The sequence below is a fragment of the Tetrao urogallus genome (genome assembly GCF_951394365.1).
Source record: "Tetrao urogallus genome assembly, chromosome: 4".
Classification (NCBI taxonomy): Eukaryota; Metazoa; Chordata; class Aves; order Galliformes; family Phasianidae; genus Tetrao; species Tetrao urogallus.
This window is the reverse complement of record NC_136817.1, coordinates 490,834-505,219: the sequence shown is the minus strand read 5'-3', so window position 1 is coordinate 505,219 and position 14,386 is coordinate 490,834. Positions and strand designations below refer to the sequence as shown.

At 45.6% G+C, this 14,386-nt stretch overlaps 1 pseudogene across 1 annotated transcript; it reads left to right on the top strand.

Moving 5' to 3' along the window:
• The first annotated feature begins 12,182 nt into the window (after positions 1-12,182).
• LOC306945807 (nucleoporin NUP42 pseudogene) lies at positions 12,183-12,980 on the top strand (annotated as a pseudogene). The gene is made up of 2 exons: positions 12,183-12,288; positions 12,422-12,980. The product of its transcript is annotated as a nucleoporin NUP42 pseudogene (transcript).
• The last annotated feature ends 1,406 nt before the right edge of the window (positions 12,981-14,386 follow it).

Here is a 14,386-nt window from a genome sequence, read left to right as displayed (position 1 = left end):
TTGGCAGGGGGGTTGGACTCGATGATCTCTGGAGGTCCCTTCCAACCCCTACAATTCTGTGATTCTGTGATTCTGTGATTTGAGGTGTTTGTAGCAATGGTCGTGGCGTTCTCTGTTTGGCTGCAACTCTGACTAAATGGAATAGAATGATGAAGGAAAAGACAGAAGCTGGTATTCTCTGGGCAAATTTGCGTGCCAAATCCACCTTTAGCAGAAGAAAGATGTGGTTTTTCAGAACTCAGGAGAGCTGTACCCGCACATACTACAGGCATATATTTGATGAGCTTGCATTCCCCTTCTGTTGAATCAAAAACCTGGGCTAAGAAGGAATGTTCCATGTAGGGAGAAGAAGATGATAGAACGCGTTCCTTTCAAGGCTCGCGTGGGAAATGTCAGGTCTTTCTGAAGGCACCATTCAGCCACGGGCCTTTTTTGCCAAAAAAGTAACAAGACAGGCAGCGCTGCAGAACTGAGTATTCTCCATGTATTTACTCATCGCCTGAAACAGACTGTGGCAATTGTCTTTATGATCATCAGCATATAGTTAAAAGGGAGCAGCTGACAAAGGTAAGGGCATACCAGTGAGTCTTTCCATTTTGAAAGATTTTCATGTAGTCCTTGCTCATCTCTAAGTACTGAAGATTTATCAGAGTCACAGATTCCATCTGTCTTTCATCATCACCATGGAATATTATTCCAAAAGCTGTTAAGCTATTGCAAATGACCTTATCTGAGCCATGCTCTTTTTTCTGTTTTAACTTGAAATGCTTGTTATGTATTCATTTCATGTATCTCTTATTTTTGCCTTGCCTCAAGCTGGAAGTCACTCTAAGAAAGCCATCTAAAAAATTCCCTATTTAGTATGTGTGTACATCTCAGTGTGAATTGTAGTGTATGCTATCTTTGGTTCATGCTGTACTCCGTAATGTGGCAGTATGGCTGTACTCTTTCCAAAGCAGCATGCCTTTTCAGGAAGCAGTTCACCTCCAGCTGAAGTTGTTCCTGTGTTATTGAACTGTAAGGGGGATAAGAAATGCCACGTGGAAGAAGCAGCTGTGCTGGCTGCTTCTCCTCTGTTGTCTGGGGGAACATCTGATAAGGTGCCCATCTTGTACCTATCTGTGGCTCCAGTGGAATGTGTGGCAAGGCAGAAGCGAAAGACTAGAACTTGGCAGCTGGGAAAAAGCCTACAAAATAAGGCAGTTACACACAGATTGAGATAAAAGTGACAGATGTGAATGATGAAGAAGTCCATGTAATATCTGACCTTCTTCCTCAGAGCAGAGATTCACTGTCAGACAGGCTGCTTCAGACATTGATCTCATCACACAACTGAAGCAATGACAGCGTTTGCTTACTGCTTAAAGGGAGACCTCCAGGGTAAATGCACAAACAGGTGTACAAGAAGAGTTAGCAGTTGTCACTCTTCCCAAATGCACTGTGATATGGGATGTGTTCAAGGTAGCAGACTTGCTGGAGGGGCAGATTTACTTGCAGCTTTATAGGAGACCTGAGATATCAGTGCAGAACTTCACGATAAAACACCGTTAGTAAAATCTATTGAAGAGGTGAATCCTCCTAGTTTCTGATTTCCATGAAGTTTGTGACTCCCTAATCATGAAATTAAAATTTGTATTATTGAAAATCATATGTTTGGTTATTTTGATCCAGCTGGACTTTAGTTTTAATATTTGCCTTCCTGCCTATCGGGGAACTTGAGTAATTTTAACCTGCTATGGTATTGTGCAGCTCCTCCCTTTGACAGAGTGGTGTAGGCTGTTATCAGCTTGGCTGAGGGAGCCGGGATTGTTCGATCTGCTGAAGAGGAGGCTCAGGGGAGACCTTACAGCTCTCTCTAACTACCTGAAGGGAAGTTGCAGTGAGCTGGACTCGGCCTCTTCTCCCATGTAAGCAGTGAGACGACCAGAGGAAATGGCCTCAAGCTGCACCAGGGGAGATTCACGTTGGACGTTAGGAAATACTGCTGCTCTGAAAGAGTGGTCAGGCACTGGAATGGGCTTCCCAGGAGGTGCTGGAGTCACCGACCCTGGAGGCATTCAAGGAATGTTTCAAGGATTTTGTGTTGAGGGACGTGGTTTAGTGAGAACTGTTGGTGATGATCTTGCAGGTCTTTTCCAACCTCGGTGATTCTCTGAGAGCAGGAGAAACAGTTATTGCCTATACTTTTTTCTATTCTATGTCACTTTGTATTTGGGCTGCTGCTTGGGATCTGCTCAGGAACACCGATTATCTTAGATACTTTTGATCTGTAAAGATGAAAATGAGAATGAAGATGGGGTGGATTTTAATATCAGCTATTGGGTGAATACCAAGGATGTAAAAGGGGATTTGAAATATTTGATGGATTGAGATAAAAAAGACCTAGTGGAGATTGTAGGGATTGAACTGTCTTTCCTTCTTCATGTATCAAATTGGAAAGTGCTCTTCAATATCAGGCGAAGGTGACAAATTTCAATTCAGTCATATCTTTACAGATTTTTTTTCTGTTCTCATAAAAACGTTGTACAGAAGACTGCAATATTGAAGAGGAAGAGTGAGATACAATTTCCAGTCAACTACTTTCCTGAACATAGGTGTCCTTCTGTCGGTGTCCATATGGGAGCTAGGAACTTGACTCAGGTCCCCACATAAAGGCACCTGATGAAAGTTGAGGTGCTGCAGGGTGCTCCTTGCTTCCTGCTGCTGGTACCGACAAGTCCGGGTGTCTCTGGAGCTGCCTGTCCCATTCAGCAGTCCTGTATGTCCTGAACTGCTGCACAGTTCTGTGCCCTTTTAAGGCCGTGCTGTTGGATAAGGTGATGAGAGCACTTGACCAGTATAGGACAATACAGGAACACAGGATTCAGCCTTGTCTTGAGGCTTTGGAGAGAAGAAATAAAAGTCAGCTTCAAATAGGCCCAGAACTGGGAAAGGGTCTTCCACCCCAGACAGATCCTGCTGATGAACTGCTCAGCGTAGAGTTGTCTCACGCTCATAGTGAGGAAACATCAAGAGGAGCAAAGCTGAAAGCCTCATGGTCAGGGGCTTTGCCTGAAAGAGAGTTAAATGTTAATCTGCTTAGTTTTGCACAAATTACTTTGCTCCGAGTCCCCCGAGAATGCAAGATCCTGGCCAAAATGCAGTGCAAGGAACAGCTGTGCACTGCAGGAGAACCTATTTGACAGTAAATCTGGATTTCTCACCTGTAAGATGAAACAGACAAATGCTCATAAAAGAAAGCACTTCAGAAATGTTTAAAAGGTGTATATCGTGGATGTGAAGTCAGAGAGCCCCATGACATCCAATTCTCCAAGTTTAACTTTAGCGTAATCAGTCTCTAGACTAATGTTACTAGAATGCCAACGATAATAATTACAGATCTGTACTAGGACCAATGAGGCAACCAGGTGATTCAGTTCATCAGCGGGAAGCTACTCTTCTGTCAGAGGTGGGTTGTATGCTGCCTATAAGAAAAGAATGTATATGAAGCTGGCTAGTTTACCCAGAATATCAGTGATTAAACAGATGCTCTTCAAGGTTTCTTTGAGTGGATGTGTGTGTGGGAGATACACATGAACACAGAAATCTTTTAAGGATACGAAGAATATATTAAAATTCCACATGTACAAAGCTAAGTATGACTGAATTGTTGTATCTAGTATTTTCTGTTCTCACCTCAGGACCAACTGCAAGTAGAGTTCAGTATTTCACTGCTAACTGTAAGGTCAGAACCTTGAGAAACAGATGAGGACTCAACAAATCAATCAACAGAATTATGCTCTCCTTTTAATATAGCTGTCCCTCCTTGATGATAGCAGAGAAGGGACAGTTTGCATTAGTGTTTAATCAGTAGGTTCCCTGACTTGGTCTGGAAATGTCAGTTCTTAGTCCCCCTTGCCTTGAAAAATGAAGATACTGGAATTTGGTGTAACTCCTTTGTGTGAGAGGTACAGTCCTCCTCCCGGTATTTGCCTCATGGAAGGGCTTGCTCATAACCCATAGTGTAGTGCTCATAACCTCACGTAGCGCAGTGAGTCTTGACAGAAGACTCAGTGGTAAACTCAGAAGTTTTCTCTGTTTATTTTCTTCAACCTTAAACACATGAATTTTTAGTCATTTTATTTAAACCTTGGTTTCGAGAAAATGTTACCAGTAAAACCTGGTCAGGAAAAAAGCATGATGAAATTATTCACTCTGCTGAAAGTTTTCAAATTATGAAGGTGAATGAAATCCCATCTATTTGAAGTTTCATTAGAAATACCCAAGCATTTTCCTTCCTACCCCGATATACCTTAACCCAGAGGTGGCAATTAAGTATTTGTTGTCCTACAAAAGGAGGTTGAGTATGAACTGAGAAATCGGTCAATTTCTAATGGCATTTCTGTACGCCTTGTGGTGAAAGTGGTGAAGACAGATGAAAGGCAAGTAGGTTGGTATACTAAATGATCATTCTTCACCCTGAATATCAATTTCACGCACTTTGAATCCAAGAATTAGAGCCTCTTGTTTTGTAACTTGATCACAGCACAGTAACTCCTAAGCTAATTTCTTCAAGGCTCATCTGTAGTCTTAGCTGATTAGCCTCCCACAGTGAAATGTTTGGGATGGAAGACAGCAGCAAGTAGAGATCGCTGATTTATTTGATTGCAGCCATTATGGCTACCCTAGGAGGACTTGGGAGCAAATCCTGTTTTCCATGTACTCAAGCTAGAGTGAACCTTTGCTCCAACTGTACCAAATGTAACTATGTGAAATGCTTGTTAGTGTCTCAGTAGTAAGGGTGAGCACTCTATTCAGAGTCACTGCAGTCAAAGACTTGCAGGTAGTTTTCAGAGTTCAAGACAAGTGGCTCTGTGGGCATGCTGCCCAGCCACGGTCCCTCATGCATCCCTACTGGTGGACTGCCAGAGTGCCCTGTGCTTCCCTTTCAGCCTCTGCACCTTTGTTTCCTTCTCAGGGAATCGGGGTAAGAGATGAAAGGCAGAGATAACACGCAGAGTGCTTTGCCCACCTGTATTTTCTGGAGAAGTGCCTTCAGATGTCTTGGCACAAGTTTTCCCTAATGACTTCGGGCTTACAAAATAGGGCTTCATAGTCCTGGATATTGCAAGCATTAGATCCATATGGGTTGAACTCCCTACGAAAGTCACATAAGCAGAAGCACACACGAAAATAGAACTTATTTTAGTTCAAACTCTGGTACATAAATACAGGAAGGTTTTATGGTTGTTAGGATCTTATGCTTTCATGACACTACAAAACGTCATAGGAAATCAGCAAAATCGTAGCAGTTTTCATTAACAGATTCTTACTAAAAAAAAAAAAAAAAAAAAAAGGGAGGGGGGTGGGGACTTTAAAGTAGGATAGAACAGAACACTACAAAAGGAAACCTGTGAAGGTACATCAGCTTTGTGAGAACCTGTAATAAACAATGTGGATTGCTCATATCTGAGTCCATACAAGGACCCAGTCGGACCGAGAGTGCTGGAAGGAAGCTCGTGCTGCACAGAAGCTGCAAGGAAGTTCAGGCTGCAAAAAGTGCTGCGCTGAAAGAAGCAACCCCGTGCGGAGTCCTGCTTTTCTCTGGATAAGGAACAGCTCCAAGGTGGATGGAATGTACTCAGGGGTCTCCTGAGGGGTTTTTGCAGGGTAGATACAGAATTTGTTAAAATTAGGACTAGTTTGGCTCATTGCCTTTTTGTGGGTTTCGATTTGTGTTTCACACTTGTTGCAGTGTATAGAAAAATGATACAGGATGCTATGAACCGTGCCTTCTTTGTTAATAAGGAAGGGGGAGATGTGGGGGAAGATGTAACTGTGAGCAAGTCAGCCAAGAGTCTATCAGACTCCTTGATAGAGCCTATCACCGTGAAGCCTTGGGAGTCTGGAGTGTAAGACTGAGAGCAAATGGGCTCTGTTTGTGTCTAAGGGCAAACAGGAGGTTGTGTCTGTATGCACTGTTAACCTTATCACACTTAAGAAACCTTTCATCCTTTATCACTATTGTTTGGGAGAAGCTGGGCCAATTAACTGAGGAGGGGGACAGCATTTTCCTGCTTATAAGTGAATGGTACATGAGATGTGTGTTGAACACCATAAAGCAGAACTATTCGGAGAACGATTCTGATGCGACAAGAAACCGTGCGAGCTCTCTAACTCGGCTGAGCGCCGACAATTGGCGCCCGAACAGGGACCCCAAGCCGGGCCCGACTTGAAGACTGACCGCTCCGGAGCACGCTGAGAAAAGCGTGGCAGGTGCCGAGAAAAACACGGAGCACGCTGAGAGAAGCGTGGCACACGCTGAGAGAAGCGTGGCACACGCTGAGAAAGGGCGCAGAACACGCTGAGAAGCACGGCAGACGCGGAGAGAAGTGCCACATCCTGAGGATTCATCGCCCCGACAGCTCGGAGTGCCTTTCTCCGGACCGTTGCCGTGGGGATTCATGTGAGCTCCGAACAAAAGAACGTCCGAGTTACTTTGCAGATTGTTCTGAAAAAATGGGAAAAGACGGTGCCCGCTGCCGTTTTACAGCAGGTGCTGCTCTGGGCTGCCAAGAGTGACCCCTCGATCGCAAATCAGACCATTTACGACCCCGAAGGAGGGGACCGGGTCGGGGTGAAGCTATGGGACGCTGCTGCTGCGGGTGGTAAGACAGCGTTCGGGGAGCTGCAGACTCGGAGAAAGCTCTTTGAAGCGCTAAAGAGTCACTGAAGATCGCAGTCCGACAGCGCCAGTCTGCCTGAGGGCGAGGGAGAGGCTGGTTGCTCTGCAGATCAGCCCACGATACCATCGGCTGCCCGGCCGCCGCCGTCGGGTGGGATTTTCACTGCCGGAATCAGGTGAACGGGAATGCTCATTTCCCACTGATGACATGGGGGAGAGGAAGAATCTTGGGGATATCCTGTCCTGGTTATTGTCACTGTCTTTGTGATTGGTAAATGCTTATGGCAATGAAAGTGTAAATGTAAATGGCAGATGGAAATGTAATGGTTAATGGTATACGGAGGTGGAATTGTTAACAGTGCACAGAAGTGTGAATGTTAGTGCTGTATGGAAGTGCAAACATCAGTGCTGCATGGAAGTGGAATTAGGAACGGTACATGGAAGCGTAACTGAGGGTACAAATAGTGGAACTGTGAAAAACAAAACAACGAAGACAAAAATCAGCACAACGTTTAAAGAAGAGCAGCGGGTTAAAATATTCAAGTCTGTGATCTGCTCCAGCCAAAGCAGATCAGTGCCGGCAAGAGAACGCATCCCCACACTGCTCCTCCCCCCGCTGGTAACCAGAACGCAAACGAGGCGTTAATGGCGAGTGGGGACGAAAACAAAAGACTGGAAGCGAGAAGAGCCTTGATCTGCAGAGATGTAGGAAACTCGGTATCCCAGTGTCAGCACGGGAAGCCTGAGGAGGGAGGAGCTGAGAGAAGGGCTCTAGGACCCAGAGATCTCCGCAGGAAGAGCTGGGAGGGGGGGCTGGCAGGGCCCAGGAGGGTTCTGCCCTCACTGAACAGAAGAGCAGCTTGTGCCAAAAGCGGCGCTGCGTCTGGTAACAGATGCGATAGCAGTGAAGGGTGGAGAAAATGAAGCTGAGGAAGGAATGACAGCAAGGTGTGGAATTCGTAGCAAACGCTGAAGCAAAATGTGGTGTTCTTACTGCAGTAAGTGATGAGTTTGTAACCAGACGGGAAACCACTGGCAAAAGTGAGGAGGTTTGCTTTGTTAAACGTTTGCAATCTAGTATAGGAAAACAGGTAGGCATACACAGATTGTTGTACGTGCCAAATTAATCCAAACCTTGACTAGGCATGATTTACTAAAACAACAGTGCCACAGCCCATATACAAAGGTCTGGGCTCTCAGCTGCAGAGGGCAGCAGTAACCTTCCCACTGAAATGTGGCAGGTCTCCCAGTAAAGAAATACTCATGGCTGGACTGTGCATGCGTATTATAAGTGCAGTGCAACGGAGAGCACAGGATACTATGTAAGTATTCAGAACAAGTGAGCTTTCTGTGGACACGCTCAGGGTAGCAGTGGTTCCTGTTCTTCAGGCGGCCGCTCTTGACTCAGTGAATACCAATGCCCTCGTACGTTCACTTTTCTGTGCAGGGAGTAGAAAACAGCAGGAGCTGCTGGCCTGAAGGCTTTGCCATAACTGAGCAACCTGATGTGGCCATAGGTGACCCTGTTCACTGCAGGGGAGTTGGGTCAGATGGCTTTAAAGGTCCCTTCTGACTCAAGCAGGTCTATGATTCTCCCTGCCCCTTTCTGGTAACTGCGTGGCACAAGCCTCACCAATGATGCAGGTACAAAACGTATTACCCAAAGCAGGAGTTTCTGCTCATAAAGTGGGGCAAAACCTGAATTGTCCAGTCTGAAATTTCCTTGCAGTAGCTCAGATCACTCTTGTTCGAGTGTCTCGTACTGATTCAAGGTATTCCTAAAGAACAAAGTTCATTAGAGAATGAGAAACCACCATCCTTACATGAAGGCAAGAGGTTCTCCAGAACACCTTGCTACATAATCCAGTTCCCCAGGTGAGACATGAGCTACTATGAAGTAGCTATTGCTTCTGCAGAAGTTATTAGTGTAATGTGAACAGGTGCAGAAATCACTTGAAGAAAGCGACATCTTACTTGAAAATTCTTAGTTCCAGCTTGTTAGACAGAGGCGAGCAGGTGGGAGGAGGTTGGTGGGGAAGTGCTTTGATGGGAGAAATATTCAGAGCTCGCTCCTCTTGCAGTGAAACCCAGCTCTGATCAGATGCAGGTCTTCTGAACTTGGCCGCAGACTCTAGCTTCTTACAACCCTTGTTATTGCACAGGTGCTGTTTGGATGCACAGCTGTAGTCTCCAGCACCTTGCTGGAGCCTGTTTTTCTCTGTGCTTTACAGGCAAGGCCATTTGTGGGCTAAAGACTATTAAGCAGGAAAAGTTTTGTTTATGGAAAGGCTTAAATTCTTTATAAAGGAATCCCAGCCTATACTGAAAATGTGGTGTGGCTCCACTAAGCAGAAATTGAAAATGCTTTCTCTGACTTGAGAGTGTTGCAGTGACTGATACACCGATGAGACACAGACAGCTCCTCTTCATTGCCAAATTCTCAGGGTTGCAGCTTGTCCTGTGTGATAGGAAAAAAGCCACCTTGCCATGCTTTATCCTAGGCAAGAACTGACAGCACAGTAAAACTGGAATTGTATCACATCAGTGCCCGAGTGATTTATTACGATCTAGGGCACTATGTCTCACCTTGGATGTACGAGTTCCAAGGAGAATTTTGGTTTTCACAAGGCGGCATTAAATGGCCAGGGATGGCAATGGGTACCAAAGGTGGCTGCCACGTGCTGCCATGAGGCAATGCAGGCAGTGACATCACTGCATGCCTTGTCCTGACTCATGTCTCAGCCTGGGGGAGTTACTCTAAGGAAGTCTCCTGCAGCTTTCCACTTACTGAATCAGTCTTCTGGGCAGCACTGGGATGGAAAATGATTGCTTCTGCTCCAGGCATCTAATGCAACCATGCAATGAATTTTCTTCTTTGCTCCCAGTCCAGAAAAGTCAACACAGCTCCACAGGATGCACTGAATAAATATTAATATTGCTGTCCTTACTCCCTGAGCTCATTTTTGCTCTTGGTGAATTGATTCTCATTTACTCTGTGAATACAAAGTGAGCAGTTTTGTTAAACCTCACAGTTGCTCTAACCTGCAGAGAAAAGCTTGGTGTCATCTATCTCATTCCCTGTTTTCCAAGACACACACAGATGATTTGCAGAGTTACTGGGCTTCAAACCAGGTGTCTGATAAACAATCTGCTTCTGAAATAGTGGAATGCAGCTGCTTTTGCATTCTCCAGCAGATTTCAATGTGCCTGTGGCAGTAGTAAATATTAAATCATAAACAGCATCTGTACAAGATGCTCTTCTTCCTTCCTCATTTTGACAGACACTTGTCAGGAGCCACAGGAACGCGAATGTAGAGCACAGACACCCAGTTACCAAGCAGTGTTTCATTACCGTATGTTAATTACATTTTTGAGAAGTTCTAGGAAATCAGGAACATAAAACATGCAGGCATCTTCTTTCCATTGATCAGAGAACTGTGCAGCACAGCTGCAACTTCTCCCAAGTCTTTACTGCAGGAAAGATTCTGAAAAAAAAAAAAAAAAAAGCCTCTCCCTTTTCCTCAGGCTTTTTTTTCTTTTTTTTTCTTTTTCTTTTCTAAACATAAAAAGCAAATAAAAGCATAAAAAGAAGAGATTTCTGGGGATAGCTGGAATAAACTCTACTCAAGTTCAGCATTCAACACGATGTTTCTGTGTCTTAGGAGTAAATGAGAGGCAAGTTCCAGGCAAGGCCCAGCTGGCTAAGTGCAAGTTTTCTAGTATAGCTAGGAACTGGATTGGCTCTTTGGCTGCCAAGCCCACCTCCAGTAATTAGAAGCTGAATTAGAAGCTAATTGACTCTCTGCAATTCACTTCCAGTGCTCATTATCACTTTGATATTTTAAGTACTTGTAAAACTGATGAATCTGTACTTGTGATTTCTCTGAAGTGAGAAACTAAACCAAGTTCCAGAGGAGTAGCTGGGTGATAATTATCTGTTAATGTTCTTCTACATGTTGATTTTGGTAATGGCTGTATTTTATTAAGGACTAATGAGTCATCTTCAGTGCTTCAAGTCCAGGTGACAAGGAAAAACCCAGCAAAGGACAGTTACAGCCCACGGCAGCAGCAGCAGCAGCAGCGCTGTGGGTGCAGTTCTGTTACCCAAAGCCTCCTGAGGAGATGACATTTGGAGATCAGCTGAGTGCTGTTTGTGGAGCAAGCTCCTCTCAGGAAAATTAAGGAAGCAGAAATGCAAATGCCCAGCACTCGGCTCCTGCAGGCATTTGGAACGCAGTCGGCTTTGCCATTTGTTTGCATTTTCATTTTTTCAGGAAAGCGGTCGCATTGGCAGTTTCTTGTGTAAGTCCAGAGGGCAATTTTGTATTTTTGTTGTATTCCCTTTGGAGCATGCTGATTGTTTGCCTCCCTGCAAGCTTTCCAGAGATCTCCCCTGAGGAGCTGCACCTGGCGTATTATAACTGCAGTGCAATGGAGAGCACAGGATACTATGTAAGTATTCAGAACAAGTGAGCTTTCTGTGGACACGCTCAGGGTAGCAGTGGTTCCTGTTCTTCAGGCGGCCGCTCTTGACTCAGTGAATACCAATGCCCTCGTACGTTCACTTTTCTGTGCAGGGAGTAGAAAACAGCAGGAGCTGCTGGCCTGAAGGCTTTGCCATAACTGAGCAACCTGATGTGGCCATAGGTGACCCTGTTCACTGCAGGGGAGTTGGGTCAGATGGCTTTAAAGGTCCCTTCTGACTCAAGCAGGTCTATGATTCTCCCTGCCCCTTTCTGGTAACTGCGTGGCACAGGCCTCACCAATGATGCAGGTACAAAACGTATTACCCAAAGCAGGAGTTTCTGCTCATAAAGTGGGGCAAAACCTGAATTGTCCAGTCTGAAATTTCCTTGCAGTAGCTCAGATCACTCTTGTTCCCCCTTTTAAAGAAGGCAAAGGGGGGGGAAGGGGGGGAAAGGGACGCAAATAAGAAAAAAACAAAAGCCATGCTTAACAAAAGCATGTTTGTGTTTTCCCACGTTTAGATAAACGCTGTCCATCAGTATGTGCAACAATGGAGAAACAGGCTGCAGGAGCTGAAGGCTTTAAATGCCTGGAGAACAGCATCGATGGTAGGTGTTAAGGAAAGATCAAGTACTTCTGTTCCTGACATTGCTTTTCTCTTAAATATCGAGTGAAGGTTTTCTTAGGATTCCCATTTAGGCAGAGCTCAGGGTTCAGACTTCAGCACAGATGATTGTTCTGCACTCAGAGAGTAGACTGAGCCAAAGCAGATACAGATAGAGTCATGAAGCAAACTAGGACAAGGGAGAGGAGAATGAGAGCTCCAGGGGTTTTGGTGATTGCAATTACTTTTTGCCTGTCAGTCAACAGATTCCTGCTTCTAGGGTGTTTGCAGACAGTAGCCTGAGAGCGTTTTGTTTAAAGTAGCCATTGCTCGTGGCCAGCGTTTGGATCAGTTTCTCAGTTACATTCAGTTGGTCGGCACACGTGGGTTTTTGCTTTAAGCGTGGATTGAAAGACACTTGCCTGTGTTGGAATGTAGTTTTCACGGATGTATTTGGAAGTTTTTCAGCTACTTTGGAGAGAGAAAGTGGTCACTCCACCATTACCTTCTCTTGGATTGGGAGGACAGTAAGCCCCAAGCACTGGGTTCCCAAGTAAGTTTCTGCATAAGGAACCAGCAATTAAACAGGCGCTGATAAGCATTCTTCTGCAGCACTGAAACGCAACAGTGTTTCAGTATGGCAGGTGCACCCATCCTGAGCCTTCCTATCCATTTCCTCACTGCAGGCTCTCCAGCCAACAGCAGCAGCGGTGCTGCCCGCTTGTCCTTGCAAATCCCAGCGTCTCATCTGGAAGTGCTCCAGCTGTGGGGAGCTCTGCTGCTGCCTCCAGTCCTCCTGCCCTCGGGGTGACGTCCTCCCACAGCTGTCCCCATCCTGTTGGGACTGGGGATTCTGCAGCTCCATCCGCAGCCCGCTCCTCACTTAACGCTCCTGGCACGGCCGCTGGCCATGGACTTCTGGGCTTCCGGGCCCTGCGAGCCCTGCTGCAGCAAATCCTTCCAGCACCGCTCTGCTTGCTGTCGCTGCTCCCAAGGCAGCTACAGAACCTTCTCACCCGGGTGCAAGCAGTGCTTTGGCCGCACCGACTGCCGGTGCCTCTGCACACAGCGCCGCGTCTGCGCTTCCTGCATCCACACGGCATCAGAGCAGGGCAGTTACACACACCGAGGAGGGAACTAACGGCCGGAGAGCTGGAGCAGTTCAGAGCCAAGAAGTTCACGCTAGGAAAGGTCCTTCTGAAGCCACCACCAGCAGACCTTTTGTATGATAAGGATTTAAGTTAATTCTGAAGTTATATGCCTTAATTAAATATAAATTAATACATTATATTATATTATTTACATATGCCTCAATTAAATAGAAATAAATATACTATATTATTTACATATGTCTTAGTTAAATAGAAATAAATATATTTTATTATATTATTTACAAAATACATAAATAAAAGTTGTTCTGTGACTCTTCCAATAAACAATGTTGTGATGGAGCAGTGAGTTGGAATGCTTTTCTGTGACTTAAGTTCTCATTTAATCTCTTTAGTCTTTTGTATAATCAGTGATGATCCAGGTGTTATAAGTAAGAAACGTACAAGAGAGTTTGGCTAAGCAGGTTATTACACCAAAAAGAATAGGTAAAGGGCTTACCCTTATCCTGGGCTCACTGGAAAGCTCCAAAGGAGGGATCTCCAAAAGAGACCCTTCCCCACTGGCAGTCAGCTCTTCAATGGGGTCCAGGAGAGGCGCAGCCAGGCTCCATCCCTTCCAGCAGCACAGCGCATTGCCTTCACTGTGTTCCCAGGGCTGATCAGCGCTCGCCTCAGGTGATCGACCAGGGGTTCAGGCTGTGATTCAGCAGCTCCCATACAGTCTTCACAGTAAGATACCTCGTGGTATCAGCATTTCCACTGCACCGGTCCTAGGCTCATAGATCTTGAGCACTGGCCAAGCAGGTGGCTTCTGCCAAATGCTTCTCCCACGGCTTTAATGTTCCTTCCCCCATTGCCTTCAACTTCATTTTCAACAACCCGCTGTACTGTTGGATTTTACCAGCAGCTGGTGCACGCAAGGGAATGTGAGATAAGTCCACTCGATGCCAAGATCTTTGGCCCAAGTATTTGCAAGGGAACTTTAAAAATGGCGGGCCCCCATCTGACTCAATTCTCTCACTGTACAGAAGACCTAAAATATTCAATCCAGCAACTGTTTTGTGTGCACCTATCTATCTATCTATCTATCTATCTGCTACATCCCATTTCATCTTACCCATAAATCTTGTTAAGCACACACGTAGAAAGCAGGGTTGTTCAGCTGTGCCCTTCCCCAGGTCACTCTGCTCTCCTCAGACCCCCAGGTCTGTCCAAGAGGCATCTTTCATCAGCCCTGCCTAGAAAGTGCTGCCTGCTTTTGTAGCACAAATTGACTAGTTGATGGTGAACTCCTGACTTCCTCATGCCTGGAACAACTCCATGGGCCTCCTCAGCCATCTGCCCCAACCCTGGATGTTGTTTGTCTCCACAAACAGCACCCCTACCACCGCATGTTCTTTCCAGAGTTATGTTCCCCCATCTCTGACTAAGAGAGTGAATCTGCTCTGGATCTTCTCCAGGTCTTTGTCGATTGCAGCATGCACTACAGACCTCACATCAGGACATGTTCTGTAAACTCCTACTGCCAGTTTCCTTGTGGCA